This window comes from Vicugna pacos, unplaced genomic scaffold, assembly GCF_048564905.1.
Source record: "Vicugna pacos unplaced genomic scaffold, VicPac4 scaffold_21, whole genome shotgun sequence".
In the NCBI taxonomy this organism is placed as follows: domain Eukaryota; kingdom Metazoa; phylum Chordata; class Mammalia; order Artiodactyla; family Camelidae; genus Vicugna; species Vicugna pacos.
Genome location: NW_027328742.1, coordinates 20,187,312 through 20,204,868, shown reverse-complemented (window position 1 = coordinate 20,204,868; position 17,557 = coordinate 20,187,312). Strand labels below are relative to the sequence as shown.

General features: G+C 45.4%; 1 non-coding gene across 1 annotated transcript; it reads left to right on the top strand.

Annotated features, from left to right (window-relative positions):
* The first annotated feature begins 17,043 nt into the window (after window positions 1-17,043).
* On the top strand, window positions 17,044-17,117 carry TRNAV-AAC (transfer RNA valine (anticodon AAC)). Its single transcript has one exon. It is a non-coding gene; the product is annotated as a tRNA-Val (tRNA).
* The last annotated feature ends 440 nt before the right edge of the window (window positions 17,118-17,557 follow it).

Genomic DNA, 17,557 nt, shown 5'->3' with positions numbered 1-17,557 from the left:
ATTACAGAAGACTGTGTTCCCCTTTTTGTGTATTTGGAGAAGTGTGGAGAAGGATGATTAAAAAATTTTTTTAAATTATTTTTTGGGGGGAGGAGGTAATTAGGTTGGTTGGTTGGCTGAATGATTGAATGATTTAATGGCGCACTGGAACCCAGGACCTCAAGTGTGCTAAGCACACACTCTGCCACTGAGCGGTACCCTCCTCTCTAGGGATGACTTTTTAAAAACCTGTACTTCTGCCAAGTTGTCAACCTAGGATGCTCATTTCTTTCAATAAAATTTTCGATAAATGACATTTTCCCCAACTTTATGCTGTGAGACTCCAAAAATGATTAGAAATCTAGAAACTAATCTTATTTGCGATGCATCCAGGACACCTTGCCACAACAGTGGGACTGCCGTGCCAGCTCACCTTGGGCGTTCTACACTCGAGCCTTTTCTCTCCAATATGTCCTCTGCCAAAAAGTCCAGAGACAGCATAAAGGGGCTGGAGTGTGGTACAGGCCACAGCTGAGTGTGTGTGACGGAGCCCATGTGTGCAACCAAAGCCCCACTATTAACATGTGAGAAGGGAGGGGCGGGAAGCCACCATGGCAGCCTCTTCCTCGGTGAGCTTACGGCCGCTTCGCGCTCTGGGAGTGTGCAAGACCTGGTGGGTCGCCCCCAAGCAGAGGTGGGGCTTAAATCAGAGCCCACTCCCCAGGGCCCAGCGACTTCAGAAGCAAGGCTGAAACCTGAGCTATGTCCCAGGCAGCTTTGGAGGTTTTTAATGCCACTGGTGTCTTTGTGAGCCGAGCACCTGTGGGATATCTGAGCAGATTACTGGTGCCTGTTGGGGCGGGTCTGATCCTAGCAGCCGCGGGCTTTGTGGGCTCACACGCCCGGAGGTGGAGTTGGAGTACAGGCTGTCCCCCAGGTACATGACTGTGAACAACTGTGGTGGGGCCTGGGGCCTGGGGCCTGACTTCAGCAAGTGCTTCTGAGAGCACAGTGTGAGGGACAGCAGGGCAGCCTGCCTGCTCCCCACCACTGGTGGTGGTGGAAATTGCTGCCACAGACCAGAAAAGAAAAGAAAAAAGAATGAAAAGAAATGAGGACAGTTTAAGAGACCCCTGGGAAACATCAAGCACACTAACATTCACACTGTAGGGGTCCCCAGTGGAGAAGAGAGACAAAAAGGGCCTGAGAAAATATGTGAAGAGATAATACCTGAAAACGTCCCTAACTTGGAAATAGTCACCGAGCCCAGGAAGCCCAGAGAGTCCGACACAGGGTTAACCCTAAGAGGAACACCCCTAGACATATTGCAATTAAAATGAAAAAATTAAAGATAAGAAGAGAATATTAAAAGCAAAAAGGGAAAAGCAACAGGCAGCATACAAGGGAACTCCCATAAGACCATTAGCTGATTTTTTCCAGCAGAAACTCTACAGGCCAGAAGGGAGCAGCGTGATATATTTAAAATGATGAAAAGGGAATACCTGCGACCAAGAGTGCTCTACCCAGCAAGTCTCTCATTCAGATCTGATGGAGAAATGGAAAGCTTTACAGACAAGCAAAAGCTAAAAGGATTCAGCACCACCAAACCAGCTTTACAGCAAGTGCTAAAGGACCTTCTCTAGGCAGAAATGGAAAGGTCACAACTTGAGACAAGAAAGTTATGAGATGGGAAAGCTCACTGGCAAAGGCAGACACGCAGTAAAGGCAGGGTATCAACAGCACACGAACGAGGAAGACGGATAAAGACCAGAGCGATGAAACCACCTGTGCCCGCAGCAGGCAGCCGAGGCACACACACCACAACTGAGCGCGAGCTACAGCCTCAGAACCAGCGATCATCGTACTAAGTGAAGCCAGAGAGAGAAAGAAAAATACCGTGTGATACCACTTACAGGTAGAATATTAAAAAGTGACACGAGTGAATGTATTTATAAAACAGAAGCAGACTAACAGACATAGAAAACAAACTTATGGTTACTGGGGGGAAAGGGGAGGGTGGAAGGATAAATTAGGAATTAGGGGTTTTCAGATACTAACTACTGTATATAAAATAGACAAACGACAAGGTCCTACTGTACAGCACAGGGAACTGTATCCAGTATCTTGTAATTGCCTCGAATAAAAAAGAATAGGAAGAGGTGTATATGTATAACTGAATCACTGTGCTGTACACCAGAAATTAACACATTGTAAAACAACTATACTTTGGTTTTAAAAAGTATAAGGCTAGCTGACACTTAGGAAAGTCTATCAATGTAACTCACCACAATAACTGATTAATGCAAGAAAATAAAAGATTACATCAAAGACGCAGAAAAAGCATTTGATAAAAGTTCCATACCCTTTCACATAAAAAGAAATTTAGCAAACAAGAATTTTTTCAGTATTCAATTTTCTAGTTAAAGAAATTAAAAAGATGAAATTAATATAATGGATTTTACTTAATTGAAATGTAAAATAATATTATTTCAATGTCAAAAATTTTTTAAAAAGCACTAATGAGATATTTTGCATTCTTTTATTTATACTGTTTTACTTCTGGTATACTTGACAGCACACCTCTGTTTCCAGTAGCCAAATTTCAGGTGATCGTTAACAACGCCTGCCTATTGGACATCACTGGGCTTTGAAGCCTTCTAATAACAGGTTACTGTTATCACACTGAAGGGTGAAGTAAAAGAGGTGAAACATAATGCCAAAAAACCCCAAACCTGGTAATCACGAGGGGAGGAGAGTACAAATGCAGAGTATTTAAAATGTGTTTCAAATTAAGACATCAGCAACTTAAGGGAATCACATATATACATAGACTGCTATACCCAAACTTCCTGGTAACTGCAAACCCCAAATCCGTAATACATAACACGCAGAATAGAAAAAGGATTCCGAACATAATACTAAAGATAGCCACCAAAACATAAGAGAACAGAACAAAAGAAGAGAGTGGGGAAAAGGACTGCAGAAACAAATCCAAAACAGTTAACAAAGTTGCAGTAAGAACATACGTATCAATAATTACCTTACATGTAAGTGGAATTAAATGCTCCAACCAAAAGATACGGACTGGCTGCATGGATACAAAAACAAGACCTGTATACTTGCTGCTTACAAGAGACTCACTTCAGATCTGGAGACACACACAGACTGAAAGTGAGGAAACAGAAAAAGGTGTTGCACACAAACGGAAGTCAAAAGAAAGCTGGAGTGGTGGTACTTACCTCAGATCAAAGGGACTTTAAAATAAAGACTGTTACAGGAGACAAAGAAGGACGCTACGTGACGGTAAAAGGATCCAACCAAGAAGAAGATACAATAATCGTAAATATATGTGCACCCAACATGGGAGCACCTCAGTATATAAGGCAGATATTAACAGACATAAAGGGGAAATCGACAGCACACATAACAGTAAGGGGCCCTAACACCCCACTTACACCGCCCGGCAGACCATCCAGAAAGAAAATCAGTAAGGAAACGTGGGCTTTAAATGACACATTAGACCAGATGAATTGATATTTATAGAGCATTCCATCCAAAAGCAGCAGAATACACATTCTTCTCAAGTGCAAGGGAACATTCTCCAGGGTAGATGGCGTGCTGAGCCACAAAGCATGCCTTGGTAAATTTAAGAAAATTAAAATCTTATCAAGCATCTTATCTGACCACAACACTATGAGATTTGAAATCAACTACAAGAAAAAAAAACTGCAAAAACCACAAACCCGTGGAGGCTTAGCAGTATGCTACTAAGCATCTGGTGGATCACTGAAGACATCAAAGAGGAAATGAAAGAACACTAAGAGACAAAGGAAAATGAAAATGCGACGTTCCAAACCTATGGGACACAGCAAAAGCAGTTCTAAGAAGGAAGTTTATAGTGATACAAGCTTACTTCAGGAAATAAGAAAAATCTCACATAAACAAAATAAGAAAGAGAAGAAATAACAACCAATACTACAGCTGTACAAAAAATGATGAATACTGGAATACCATGAACAATTATGTAACAACAAATTGGACAACCTAGGAGACATGGATACATTTCTAAAAACATACAACCCACCAAAACTGAATCAAGAAGAAACAGACAATTTGAACAGATCCATCCATCAGTAAAAGTGAAACAGAATCTGCAACAACAATAACAAAATTCCCTGCAAGCAGAAGTCCAAGACCAGTTGGCTCCTCTGAGGATTTCTACCAACACACCATGAAGAACTTATACCCAGTCCTTCTCAAACTCTTCCAAAAAGATTGAAGAGGAGGAAACACTCCCAAAGTCATTCTATGAAGCCAACATCCCCCTGATACCAAAACTAGACAAGGACACCACCAGAAAAGAAAATTATAGGCCAATATCTTTGATGAATACAGATGCAAAAATTATCAACAAAATATTAACAAATCGAATCCAACAACACATAGAAAAGAATATACACTATGATCAGGTTGGATTCAACTCATGGACACAAGGATGGTTCAACATACCCAAATCAGGCACTGTGAGACACCACAGCAGTGGAAGGAAGGACAGAAACCACTTGATCATCTCAACAGATGCAGGAAAAGCATTTCATAAAATTCAACATCCATCCATGATAAGAACTCTTACCAAAGTAGGTATAGAGGGAACATATCTTAACATAACAAAAGGCACTTATGCCAAAGCCACAGCCAATATAATACTTAGTGGTGAAGAGTTGAAAGCCTCCCCATAAAATCTGGAACAAGACATGGATGAGAACAGAACTCTCACCAGTTCTATTAAACCTAGTGTTGGAAGTCCTCCCCATGGCAACCAGGCAAGGAAAAAACATAAAAATGATCCGAATTAGAGGGGAAGAGGTAGGATTGTCACTATTTGCTGATGACATGATATCCTATATAGAGAAAACTCTAAAGCCTCCATACAAAAACTACTAGAGCTGACAAATGAATTCAGCAAGGTAGAGGGATACAATATTAACATAGAGAAATCTGTTGCGTTTCTTCATACTAACAATGAAAGATCAAAAAAGGAAAGTAAAAAAATACCCCTTTTAACATTGTGTTAAAAAAATACTTAGAATAAACCTGACCAAGGAGCTGAAAGACATATGCAGAAAACTATAGAACACTGATAAAGGAAAACAAAGATTATTTAAAGAAATAGAAAGATATCCTGTGCTCTTGGATTGGAAGAATTAATATTGTTAAAATGGCCATACCACCCAAAACAGTCTACAGATTTAATGCAGTCCCTATCAAATTACCCAGGGCATTTTTCACAGAACTAGAACAAATAATCTTAAAATTTACATGGAATCACAAAATACCCAGAATTGCCAAAGCAATACTGAGCAAAAAGAACAAAGCTGGAAGCATAACCCTCCCAGGCTGCAGACAACACTGCAAAGCTAGACTCATCAGAACAGCATGGTGCTGGCACAAAAATAGACACATAGATCAATGGAACAGAATAGAGAGTCCAGAAATAAACCCACACACCAACAGTCAATTAATCTTTGACAAAGGAGGCAAGACTATACAGTGGAGAAATGACAGTCTCTTTGGCAAGTGGTGTTGGGCAGCTGCATGTAAATCAGTGAAGTTAGAACATTCCTCATACCATACACAAAAATAAACTCAAAATGGCTTTAAAGACTCAAAGATAAGACAGGACACCATAAATCTCCAAAAAGAGAATATGGGCAAAGTCTTCTCTGACATAAATCTTAGCAATGTTTTCATAGGTCAGTCTCCCAAGGCAATAAAAATTAAAGCAAAAATAAAGAAATGGGACATAATCAAACCTACAAGCTTTTGCACAGCAAAGGAAACCATAAACAAAATGAAAAGAGAACTTGCAGAATGAGAGAAAATATTTGCAATTGATGCAACTGACGAAGGCTCAACTTGCAGAGTATACAAACAGCTCACACAACTCAATAGCAACAACAAAAAAAAGAAGCAGCCCAACCAAAAATTGGCAGAAGGTATCAACAGCCTATTCTCCCATAAAGACATGCAGATGGCCAATAGGTACATGAAAAGATGCTCAATATTGCTAATTACCAGAGAAATGCAAATCAAAACTACAATGATGTATCACCTCACATCAGTCAGAAGGGCCATCATCAAAAAGTCTACAAGTAATAAATGCTGGAGAGGGTGTGGAGAAAAGGGAACCCTCCTGCACTGGTGGTAGGAATGTAAACTGGTGCAGCCACTATGGAGAACAGTATGGAGATTCCTCAAAAAACTAAAAATAGACTTACCAAGTGATCCAGCAATCCCTGGGTATCTCTGTAAGGAACTCTAATTTAAAAAGATACATGCACCCCAATGTTCATAGCAGCACTGTTTACAACAGCCAAGACTTGGAAGCAACCTAAGTGTCCATCAACAGATGGCTGGATAAAGAAGATGTGATATATATAGTCAATGGAATACTACTCAGTCATAAAAAATGATAAGAGAATGCTATTTGCAGCAACATAGATGGACCTAGAGATTTCATACTAAGTGAAATAAGACAGAGAAAGAGAAATATCATATATCACTTTTATGTGGAATCTAAAGAAATGCACGAATGAACTTATTTAAAAAACAGAAACAGACTCGGACAGAGAAAAGAAACATGGTTGCTTGTGGGGAAAAGGGATGAGGGAATAAATTGGGAACTTGGGATCAGCAGATAGAAACTACTATATATAAAATAGATAAACAGTAAGGTCCTATTATATAACACAGGAAACTATATTCAATATCTTGTAACAACCTATAATGAAAAAGAATATGAAAATATATAGAGATATATATAACTGAATCACTATGCTGTATACCAGAAACTAACAATATTGTGAATCAACTACATGTCAACAAAAATAAATCAGTAAATAATAAAAGGATGTGCTTTATTTCTTAGGATGTTTGTGACCTCAGATCAAATACTCAACATATGATAAGTATATATGTAGCTATTGTCTGTGTGGTACTTCATGAATAACCAGCTTTACTAACCTTGACAAAAATTGGTGGACTTCGGTATTTAATTCCACAGTCATGTGTTTTTATCTTCTCTGTCAACTGCTGGCTATTCATGTCCTCTGGTAGTTTTTGCTAAACAATACTGTAGAATTGTTTCCCCCTTTTTAAAATTAGTTTGTGAGTGCCACTTTATCTCAGTAGTAAGAAGTTACTTATGTAAGGACATTGTTTTTGTTTGTCAAGAGCACATTTCATCCATAGAAAGGCTGATTCAGAAACTTCGCATGATTCAGGGCACGGTTTGCAGACTTAACACAGTAGAAGTAAGTGCCCTGACGAGACGACCTCTCTCTTAAACTCCCTGGTTCTGCATATATCAGCCGGTTTAGGACTCTGTAAGAACTGGACTGTAAGCCTCACTAGGGTAGGAATTAGGTCTGATTTACATATTGCTGTAGCTTTAATGTTCAGCTCAGCACTGGCCCAAGAAGGAGCTGTATAAACATTTATATTCCTTTGTTATTGCTGCTACAGTGAACTGTCTCACATTTGGCCACTTAAATAGAAATCTATTACCTGACAGTCCTGTAGGTCGGAAGTCCATCCCCCGGGAGTGTGGCGGGTCTGAAATCAAGTCTCAACAGGGCTTGTGTTCCTCCTGGAGGCCCCAGAGGAGAACCTGCTCCCTGGACTTCCCTGTTTCTGGTGGCTGTCACACTCCCCCAACTGTGGCCCCTTCCTCCAGCTTCAAAGCCAGCGAGGAGGCAGCGAGGTGATCCTCACACCACCATCTTTCTGCAGCCAGGAAAGGCTCTCTGTTTCTAAGGACGCCTGTGGTCAGATTGGGTCCACCTGGGTAATCCGAGCACCTCTTCCCACCTCCAGGTCCTTAACCTTAATCACACCTGCAAAGTCTCTTTTGCCAAGACAGTAACATAGTCACAGGTTCCAAGGACTGGGGCGTGGGCATCTTTGGGAACCTACGAAATCTTTTTTAAATAAAAGAAGACCCCTGGGACCATCATTAATTTTCAGCTCCAACTCCGGTCAGCTACTTCTAGCCCGCCAGCTCCGCAGCTGGGCACAGCCGCGTCCACGGGCATGCCGCGCTCTGGTGGGTCTGGCCCCTTCTTCCCCAGGACTCTTTGGCCTCTGTTCCTCATCACTGCACCTCGCCCCAGGTCTATGACGCAGGTCCTCGTCCTCAGTGAATGAGGGTTTACGGCTCCTGGGCACATAGCTGGAGGAAGCACTGATTCAAAAAGGTACACACACCCCAGTGTTCATAGCAGCACTGTTTACAACAGCCAAGACATGGGAACAGCCTAAATGTCCATCAGCAGATGCCTGGAAGAAGAAGGTGTATGTACCGTGGGTGAGGGAGGCTCTTCCCAGGTGACCTGCCGAGGTGGCGAGTGCTGCGGCTTCCCCACTCCCGTGGTCCCCCGTGCGGGGCACACCAAAGCCATGCTGCCCGCGTCCCCTGCACAGGGTTTCGAGTCAACAATGTTGTGCACATTTACGTATGGCCTGTGGGGCCCTGACATGAGCCCATAGGACTGTCTCGGGGTCAGAATCCAGCTACAAACACGAAGTGGCTGCCAAGCTTAATAATCAGATCAGCTCATGTTTGATTCATCCTTCCCGACAAGGGGATGTTTCTCCCTCCATTTCCTGGACACACAGTTTTGGTGGTGTGTGGGCATGCCTGTGCCCCAGCCCAGGTTTACACGTGGCCTGCCCACATCGGGGCATTTGGTTTTCCTGCCCTGAGCGGATCACAAGCAACACATCTTGTTGTTTGATGCTGGAAGTATGATGGCAAAAGCAAAGAAGGACAGTTTCTCATCCTTTCAAAAATATTTACTGGGTGCATATTAAGTTCTAAGTTCTGTTCGAGGTACTGAGGATATGACAGTGACAAGAAACGAAAAGACATTTTGACCAACAGCCTGACATGATAAAGAAAAGCCGATAGCAGCATTCCAAGAGCAGAGCCACCAGGCAGGACCAGCAAGCCACAGCTGGAGGCGCCCGGCCCCCGGCCTGCGCGGGGCTGCCCTGGGCGCTGTTCGCCAGCAGCTCAGGAGCACGTGTCATGGAGCGATGGCGTCTCCGCCAGGAACCGCTCTAGGCGCGCTCACTCCTCAGGACAACACTGCAAGGCAGCTGTCCCTGTGATTATTATTCCCATTTTGCAGGAGGGGAAATCGAGGAGGGTGAGCAGAAAGGGTGTCTTGCCTCCCAGTCACAGACGGGAGTGGCAGAGGCAGGGCTGGAACCCAGTCATTCTGGGACTAGAGTCCACGCTCTAAACACCAGGCCACACTGTAAGGAAATGTGCACTATGTCTCGGAAAGTGTCTCATGAAACGGTTAGAATAAAAAGAAACGTCCTTACTTCCTGATGAGTCATGAAGTCTGTACCCAGGATGAGGGTACTTCTCTGTAAGTGGCATGCTTCAGTTTTAAACAGATGACTCCCTTGGTGTCTAAAAGGCTGCATCTAAATTAGCTGCAAATTTTATGGAAAAACGCTTTTTCCTGATGGTGCTCTTGGACTGTATTTACTCACAGGCGGGTGAATGGGGCAGGCGTAAGGGACAGGACGAGAGGGCTGGATGGTGCGGGCGAGGAAGCGGTGGTGGCTTCCAGTGGGCAAGAAGGCCCTGGAGGGGTCATGCTTCTTCATGCCCTGTCTTTCTGATGCTCTGACATCAGGGCCTTCCTGACCCTGGAGAGGCCGCCCTCCCGGCGTCAGCGAGCTCCTAGAGGCAGCAAACGGCTCACGTGCTGGGGGGCCTTCCATACCACAAACTCGCCAATCTGGAGTGGAGCCCACCCCCTTCTTTGTCAGTGCCTCCCACTCCCAGGGGTCTCTGCACCCCTGATCTAATCATCCCAGGGTCGGGCATCCATCACTAGGTGCGACCCCTACACCGCAGAGCCCACTGAAATCACTCTAATTTAATCCTGCGTGCCTGCTTGCCACGCCCTCTGTTCTTTCCCGAAAGAGCCACAGTAAAACTCCTCGCCCGCAAGCCCCCCTGCCTCCCTCTAGGCCGTCCCCGGGCAGCCCCTGCGTGGGCGCCCCTGCCCTTCCCACAGCAGCCACGCCCTGATCTGCTGGTCTCACCCCGTCCAAACAATGATGAAGCCTACATTTCACACGTTCTGCTCAGTGTTTCTACCACGTATTTTTTCTCGTTTGTGACACACTTGGGTAAGTAAGCTTCTTATAGAACGACACTCAGCGTTTTCTGACTCCTCGTCCTGGGCGAGATGTTTCTCGGTGCTCTGACATTTCAAACATGGAGAAGGCATGGCTTTGTTTGGCAAGGGCTTTTCCCACCACAGGAGATAATCCCGTACATTGAGAACGTACGCTTAGAGGAAGAATGTGTGTGCCGTCAAAGGGGGTCAAACTAGAGGCTTTGGAAGTTTAGAAGGAAGGACGTAGCCATTGAACCTTGTTAAGGTCAGGGAAGACTTCATGAAAGAGAGGTCATCTGACTTGAGCCTCAAGGGTGGTGGGGCATTTGGAGAAATGAACGCGATTTCAGGCAGAAGAAACATGATTAATTTTAACTGAACTACATAGAGGACCAGAGACAGAAGGTTAGAAATCCTGACCAGTCCCACTGGGTAGAAGTGTGGGATCGAAGCTGGGAGGAAGAGAGAACCCCAGAGATGGAGAGTGAGGCTTTAGAAGACCCCGGCTCAGGAACTGAGGATGAGTGCAGGAAGAGGCTTAGGTGCTGGTTGAAGCGCAAACAGGTTACGTAATTACTAATTACGTATGACTAGACTGAAATATTGGTAAGTGGAAAAACCACTTCTGTCTTCCTTCTGCAGCCAGAGGTTGGAAGACATGGTAAGTCGGCCATAGACCCTGCAACTGCACGGAACCTTAGGTTCTGGCTCCTGCCCTCAGCGCCACCACTCAGAGTTGGCTGGAGCTTCTGGAAGAGAAGGCTGTCACCAGGAAGAGCCGAGCAGCCCTGCAGCTCCCAGACCCCGTCTCACCAGCCACGGCCTCACGTGGGGCTGCTTCGTCGGGGCTGCGAAATCCGTGCTGTGCGCTGTGGTCCGTGGGTGGACGCTACATTATCCCATATTTGCAGAATTCAGAACAGATCCTGCGTTTTGTAACTCAGAGAAAAATCTTGGGGATTTTCCAGTGAGAGCCCAGTGTTAGGCTTTGTCTGATAAGCAGGGTTAACGCCCTCCAGAAAGCTCGGGCTGGTTTCGCATTTCAGTGTGTGTAATGACCAAGGGACCAAACCTGCATCAAGCTCTTCAGAAACAGGAATTCTGATGGGGCTGGTAGAGTTGGTGAAGAACTTTGGGGGCCTGGATCGAGCACAGGGTTTTAGGTGATCAGGGGGCCAGCCACATGCTGACAAAACCGATTCAAAGGACATGTCATTAGCGTTGGAGGAAGAACTGTGCAGAGTTGTTTTTTGGCTTGGCTGCTGAGTTGCTCTCTGGCCTGGGTCAGGGCAGAAGAGGGTTGTCCAAAGGTGGTTCCAGAAGCCTTCTGTGTTGCCTGGACTGTGAACTGACAGTGGGCATCCCCACCTTGTCCCGGTAAGAAGGGCTGCCCCAAGATCAACTCTCCATCATCTTCTTCCTCCCAGGAGAGGGGCAACATCCCACGAGCCCCGCGTTCTTGAGTTGCTTGGCAGCTGGCATTCCCAGATACTCCTGCAAGCAGCCAACACCCCACAGGGAGACGGTCTGGCATCTCTGACTAGGCGCTTCCTCGGGCTTGCTTTATAAAAGGCAGCAAAACGGTAGATGACCTTCCCCTGGAAGGCAGCCCCGCACTCAGGGGACACGGACGGATGGGAGACTGGTGCCTCCTCTTCTCTTGCTGCCTCTGATTTTTCCAAGTTTTCTGTTGCATCTATAAATATTTTTTCTGAGTATCCTATTTATTTTATTTTCTAATTATGATTTATTTCATTTTTTTAAATTGAAGTGTAATCAGTTTACAATGCTGTGTCGCTTTCTGGTGTCCAGCAGAACATTTCAGCCATACACATACAGACATATACTCCGTGTCATGTTCTTTTTCACCGTAAGTTACTACAGGATATTGAATATAGTTCCCTGTGCTCTACAGTAGGAACTTGTTGTTTCTGTGTTTTATGTACAGTAGTAGTATCTGCAAACCTCAAACTCCCTGTTTATCACTCCCCACCCCCTTTCCTCCTTGGTAGCCGTAAGTTTGTATTTTATTTCTGTGGGTCTGTTTCTGTTTTGTAAATAGGTTTGTGTTGTATTTTAGGTTCCACATATAAGTGATATCATGAGACATCTCTTTCTCTTTCTGACTTACTTCACTTAGTATGATCATCTCCAGGTCCATCCATGTTGCTGCAAATGGCATTATTTTAGTTTTGTTTATGGCTGAGTAGTATTCCATTGTATAAATATCCCACAGCTTCTTTATCCAGTCATTTGTCGATGGACATTTAAGTTGCTTTAATGGGCAAGACTAATTTAAATTTTTTTTTCATATTTTCTCAGAAATGGCAGAGAAAATTCAGTTATTATGCTCTGCAAACAAACCCCTTAAATTATTGGGGAATAATTGCTCTCTTTTCCCTTCCCTTCCCTTCCTTTCCTTTTCTTCACATTTAGCTGCCATTCCTGAATATAGGAGCAGGGTTTTTGTTTGTTTGTTTGTTTTTGTGGAAAGTGTCATGTCCTTGCATCCAGGAAGCACCTCTGCCTCTTCCTACAGATTTACTGCAGAACAATGATCCCTCCTCCGGTCCCTGTTTTTTAGTGAAAAATTAACTTGAGGTTAAACACAAGTATATGTAGTTATTTTCAAAGAAAGAATCCTTCAGAGGAGCAGATTTGCCTTTTTTTTTTTTAAGTTCAAATGGGAAAGGGGACTCTGACTTAAAGCAGAATCCTATGGGGAAAAAGCTTAGTTTTACAAAGAGCAGCCGTCTGCTTGGCTTTATTGAGACGCCCCTGACGGTCCCCGGCCAGCAGAGCACCCAGCCACGGTCACAAATGGTTCTTTATGTGGCTGAAGAGCCTGATCACACAGACAAATGAAAAATTACTGCTGCAAATGCTACCTTCCCGAGTCCAAAAGAAGCAAAGATTTGCTGGCGCACAGTGCCGGTGTTGAGGGCTCGCCTGCCCCCTCTCCCATGTGACCAGCGGCCACCAGGACCCTGGCCTCGCTCTGCTCCCAGGCAGGGGGTGTCAGGAGCCGTCAGGACACCCCCCTCACCGTGCGGTGTTGGCTGAGTCACCCCGTCCTCAGCCTCGGGGAATAGGGGCCGAGATCATGACGCTGGGGAGAAAGGAATGCCCGCCACCCGCCCGTGCCCTCTGCCCGGAGCCCGTGCCCTGAACTGCAGCGAACACACAGAAGAGGCTTTATTGGTTTCCTTATTCTTTGAAGAGCTAAGAAGCAGTAGAGGAAATGGTGAACAGCAGCATTTCAGAGCTCAACACACCAGCCCCTAGAGCAGAGCCACGCAGACGCGGGAAATGACAGACCACCGCTGCCCAGAGACGGCAGGGCTTTGTGGCCTGATCTGATGCAGAGATGCTGAGCGGGCAGGCCTGCATCATGTGCTTTGCTAGGTAGCGGCTGGAACGGCCCGCTTTCTTCTCTGACGCGCCCACCTGTTTGTATCTGCGGGGCTAGGCGGGGGACTGGCACACTGAGCAGCAGCCCGTGAGCCAGAGCCAACCCCCCCTTACTACTGACCACACTTTTTTGCATCAGTGTCTCTAGAGAAAATGTCCTTTCACGTAGGTGAGGTCAAGTGGTTTGCCTAATTCTCTGCTACAGATTATACACTTTTTCTAAAGCACAGAGGATTTTGCGATGAGGTGAATTTCACTGGTGTAAATCCTTCAAATTCACAAATGTGATCTGGTTGCTTGGGGTGTCACCATCAGGTGGCCAGATCTGAAACAGAGTCCACTCCAGGAAGCCAAATCACACATTTTATTGAATGGCAACTAAAAATGACTGGCCTCTGGGATTTCGGTAGTGCAAATTGCACTTTTCAGGACTCTCAGTTATTGTCTTCAAATCTACTTCAAAAAGCCTATAGAGTTGAAATGTAATATTTCATTTCTGACACTTAATCTATGAGGATGACCTTGGAGATCTATCAAGCCTTTAAAATAATTTACGTACATTCTCCAATGATTGTACTGTGCTGTGGGTGCCATCAAAATGCTTTGGGTTCTATAAATAGGTTCAATGGGAAAGTTAGAGCAAAACTTTTATGGTTGGGAGTGACTTCAGCACTAGAGTTAATCAGTAAAAGTAAGCAGTTAACTCAAGTGGTTAGTAGTACTCTCCAAGTGTCACTGACATGGGAATTCTGCCCTTTTCATCATCAGCCGAACACTTCGAATAGGATGTAATAGGAGGAGCGAGGGTTTTGGCCTCAGGCGAGCCTGACCTTCACTTCTCTCTCTGCCGCCCAGAGCCGTCTGGGTTGGGTCATCACTCTGAGCCCCAGTTTCTTCATCTTTAAAGTAGAGATTAAAAAATCGCTACCTCACAGAGAGGTTGCGAGGGCAAAATCAGACCCCTGGTACAGGAGCTGCTGCATCATTGGTAAAGCTAGCAACTTGTTTGCTCTCCAGGTAGGTCATGTGGACCAGAGTTAACCCACCATGCACGCCCCAATTCTTTGTTAGGTACTATTCTGGGGACCACATCCAGGCGAACTGCCTACATTGGTCTCCAGACTACCTCGGGTTCAGTCGGTGGGTGGTTATTGCGTTCACCAAGGATGACTGGTGTTTTGGAGTATTCAGGGAGCAGACAGAGCATAGACATTGACCAGGTGTTTAGCTTCTGCTGGAATGACTGCATCATTCACTTTAGGAGGTGACAACTGCCGTCACCTCAGAGCATAAAACTAATGACTCAGAGGAGAAGTCAAAATGTGCAGGTAGAATCTCCGCGCTCCTGAGCGCAGCCCAGCCGGTGCTTCTGGGCGTGCGGTCGCCTTTTGGCCATTCGTTGCGTAGGTTTTGGGCATGAGTCACTGAGGGTGTGTTTAGTAAAGATTAATGAGCGGGAGTGATCGTGGGACCAAGGACTGGAAAAAGCTGCAGAGGCCACCAGAAGACAATGAGATAAGATGAAAGAACTTGTCAGCATATCCAGATGTACACTCATCGGTCATAAGCCCACACCTGCATTCTGCCTTTTACGTCTGTAGCATTTAATGATGTCAACGCCCCTCATAGTCTTCTTATCTAAAAATGCCATCATCCCTAACTTCCCTCTCTTCTTAAGCACCACATCATTTCCTTTCATGGACTTTACCTCTTCCTTCAGAAGTATCTCTGCAACCTTTCCAGGCTCACTGAGCCATTGCTGTGGGCCAGGACCCAAGCAAGGATCGTTCACAAAGGCTAACTGTTGGTTTCTTTGCTCTCCAGGCTCCCACACTAGCTCATCTGACACATAAATGCTTATTGAGCAATTACCAAGCACCAGGTTCTGTCCCAGATCTGAAAGCCTTCGGTGCCAATCAACAGAGGCAGAAAAGCCAAGAAGTGTTGACAATTCAATGAGATAATTGCTGTACCAAAGACACATCATACGGTGCTTTGACTGTACAAAGAACGGTCCCCGAGTGTCCTGGGAAGACTATTCAGAGGTGATGAGTCACTTCGCTGAGTCATGAAGGGTGAGTATGTGAAACAGAAAAGGAGGAAGAATTTCAGGAAGAGGCGTGGGTCTGCTCAGAAAGCGCAAAACGTGGGACGTGCAAAGCCGCTGGCCCAGCGAGGTCGCAGCGATGATCTAAGGAAGAGAGAGAGCATGGTTTTCTCTTTCTGTCATCTCCCCACTGCTGCTCCTCGGGGTCAAGGGGGCGAGGATACAGTCTGGCGGGAGAACACATCCTCCTCACCGAAGGCGAACCCGCCTGATGTCGGCTGCTGGGAGAGGGACGGGGAGGAAGGCAGCGCGTGTCCCTGAAGGACTCAGGTTGGTGGTCTTCTCTGTGGACCGTCACCTCTCCCCTAGCGCTGACTGGCGCTCGCTGCTTTCACAGGACAAGCGAGTGGGAGTTCCCGCTGATGGGAGCCGCGGACCGAAACAATGTTGCAGAGCCACTTTAAGGAAAAGGATGCAAAATTGGATGAGGAAGTGAATACCTACACAACATGAGAAGAGAAATCACAACAAATTATGACAATTAAAGAGCTGATGAAAACCGCAAACACGCTGGAATTCAGGGAAAATATGTAATTTTGTTCTCAACTGCTTAATACGCATTTATAACTTTTTTCTTCATTTTCTTGCTTCATAATCTTCAGTAATTTACATGACAATGACTTTGTATTTCATTTTTCAATATTTTAAGTTCTCTCAGTTTTTAAAAAATTATTGATAGCTTAGAAAAGCCTTCTTTAGCCTGATATTGCTAAAAACTGAATTGTTTTTAATAACATCTAGTACATCTGAGGGTAGTCATCTGCCTATTTTCCTTTAAATATGAGCTATAGTATTTGGTAGAAAAATTCTACACGTAGCTTCTGATTCCAAACATTTAAAACTGTTTCTCTACCACTATTCGTGTACCTTCTGTGATGAGTACGTAGGACACACTCATGTGATGACATGACCTCCGGCCCTCATGCCATCTGGACGCCTTCATGCCAGAACCTCGGGCGGATGAGGACACCAAGTGGTAGGAGTTTTCCTGGAGGTCATTCCTCTATGAGCAGGGCCAGCAACAACCCAGCTATGAATGCACGTGACTGAGGCCCATGGGAGTGCATCCCACCGACCCCAGGCTGTGTCTATTCCCAACTCCATTTCCTCTCGGCTACATCCCAACACCCCCCAACCTGGGACGAAAGATGACTGAAGGGAAACTGAAGTGGAAAAAGATGATGATGTCAAGAAGTCTTGGTTAGACATTTCTAGATTATCAGATTAAGATGGCAGAGTAGGCCCTTAAGCTCACCTCCTCTCATGAGCATAACAAAATCACAACCAACTGCCAAACAACCATTGATTAAAAACAACGACAACAACAACAAAAAACTGAAGAGGGGAGGGTAATAGCTCAGTGGTAGAGCGCATGCTTAACATGCATGAGGTCCTGGGTTCAATCCCCAGTGTCTCCATTAAAAACGAAGAAGGAAAAAAACAGGACTGGAACCTATCAAAGAAGATCTTCTGTATCTAGAGATATAAAGGAGGAAGAACTGCGAGGCAGTGAGGGGCACATTTGCCATATAGTCCAATCCCACAGCCCTGGGTGGGTGACCCACAAACTGAAGGGTAATTGTATTACAGAGGTTCTCCCACAGGAGTGAGACTTCTGAGCCCAGTGTCATGTCTTCAGCCTGGGAGGGGGTGGGGGGATCCACCAGCAGGAAGAGGAGCCCCCAGGGCATTTGGCTTTGCTGGCCAGCTGGGCTTAGCTGAAAGGGCTCCTCAGGACTGGGGGAAGCAGGGACTTCACTCTTACAGGGCGCACAGAGGCTCTCATGCACGGCAGGACCAAGGGCAAGGGCAGTAACTTCACAGGCCCCTTGGCCAGACCTACCTGCTGGTCCTGGAG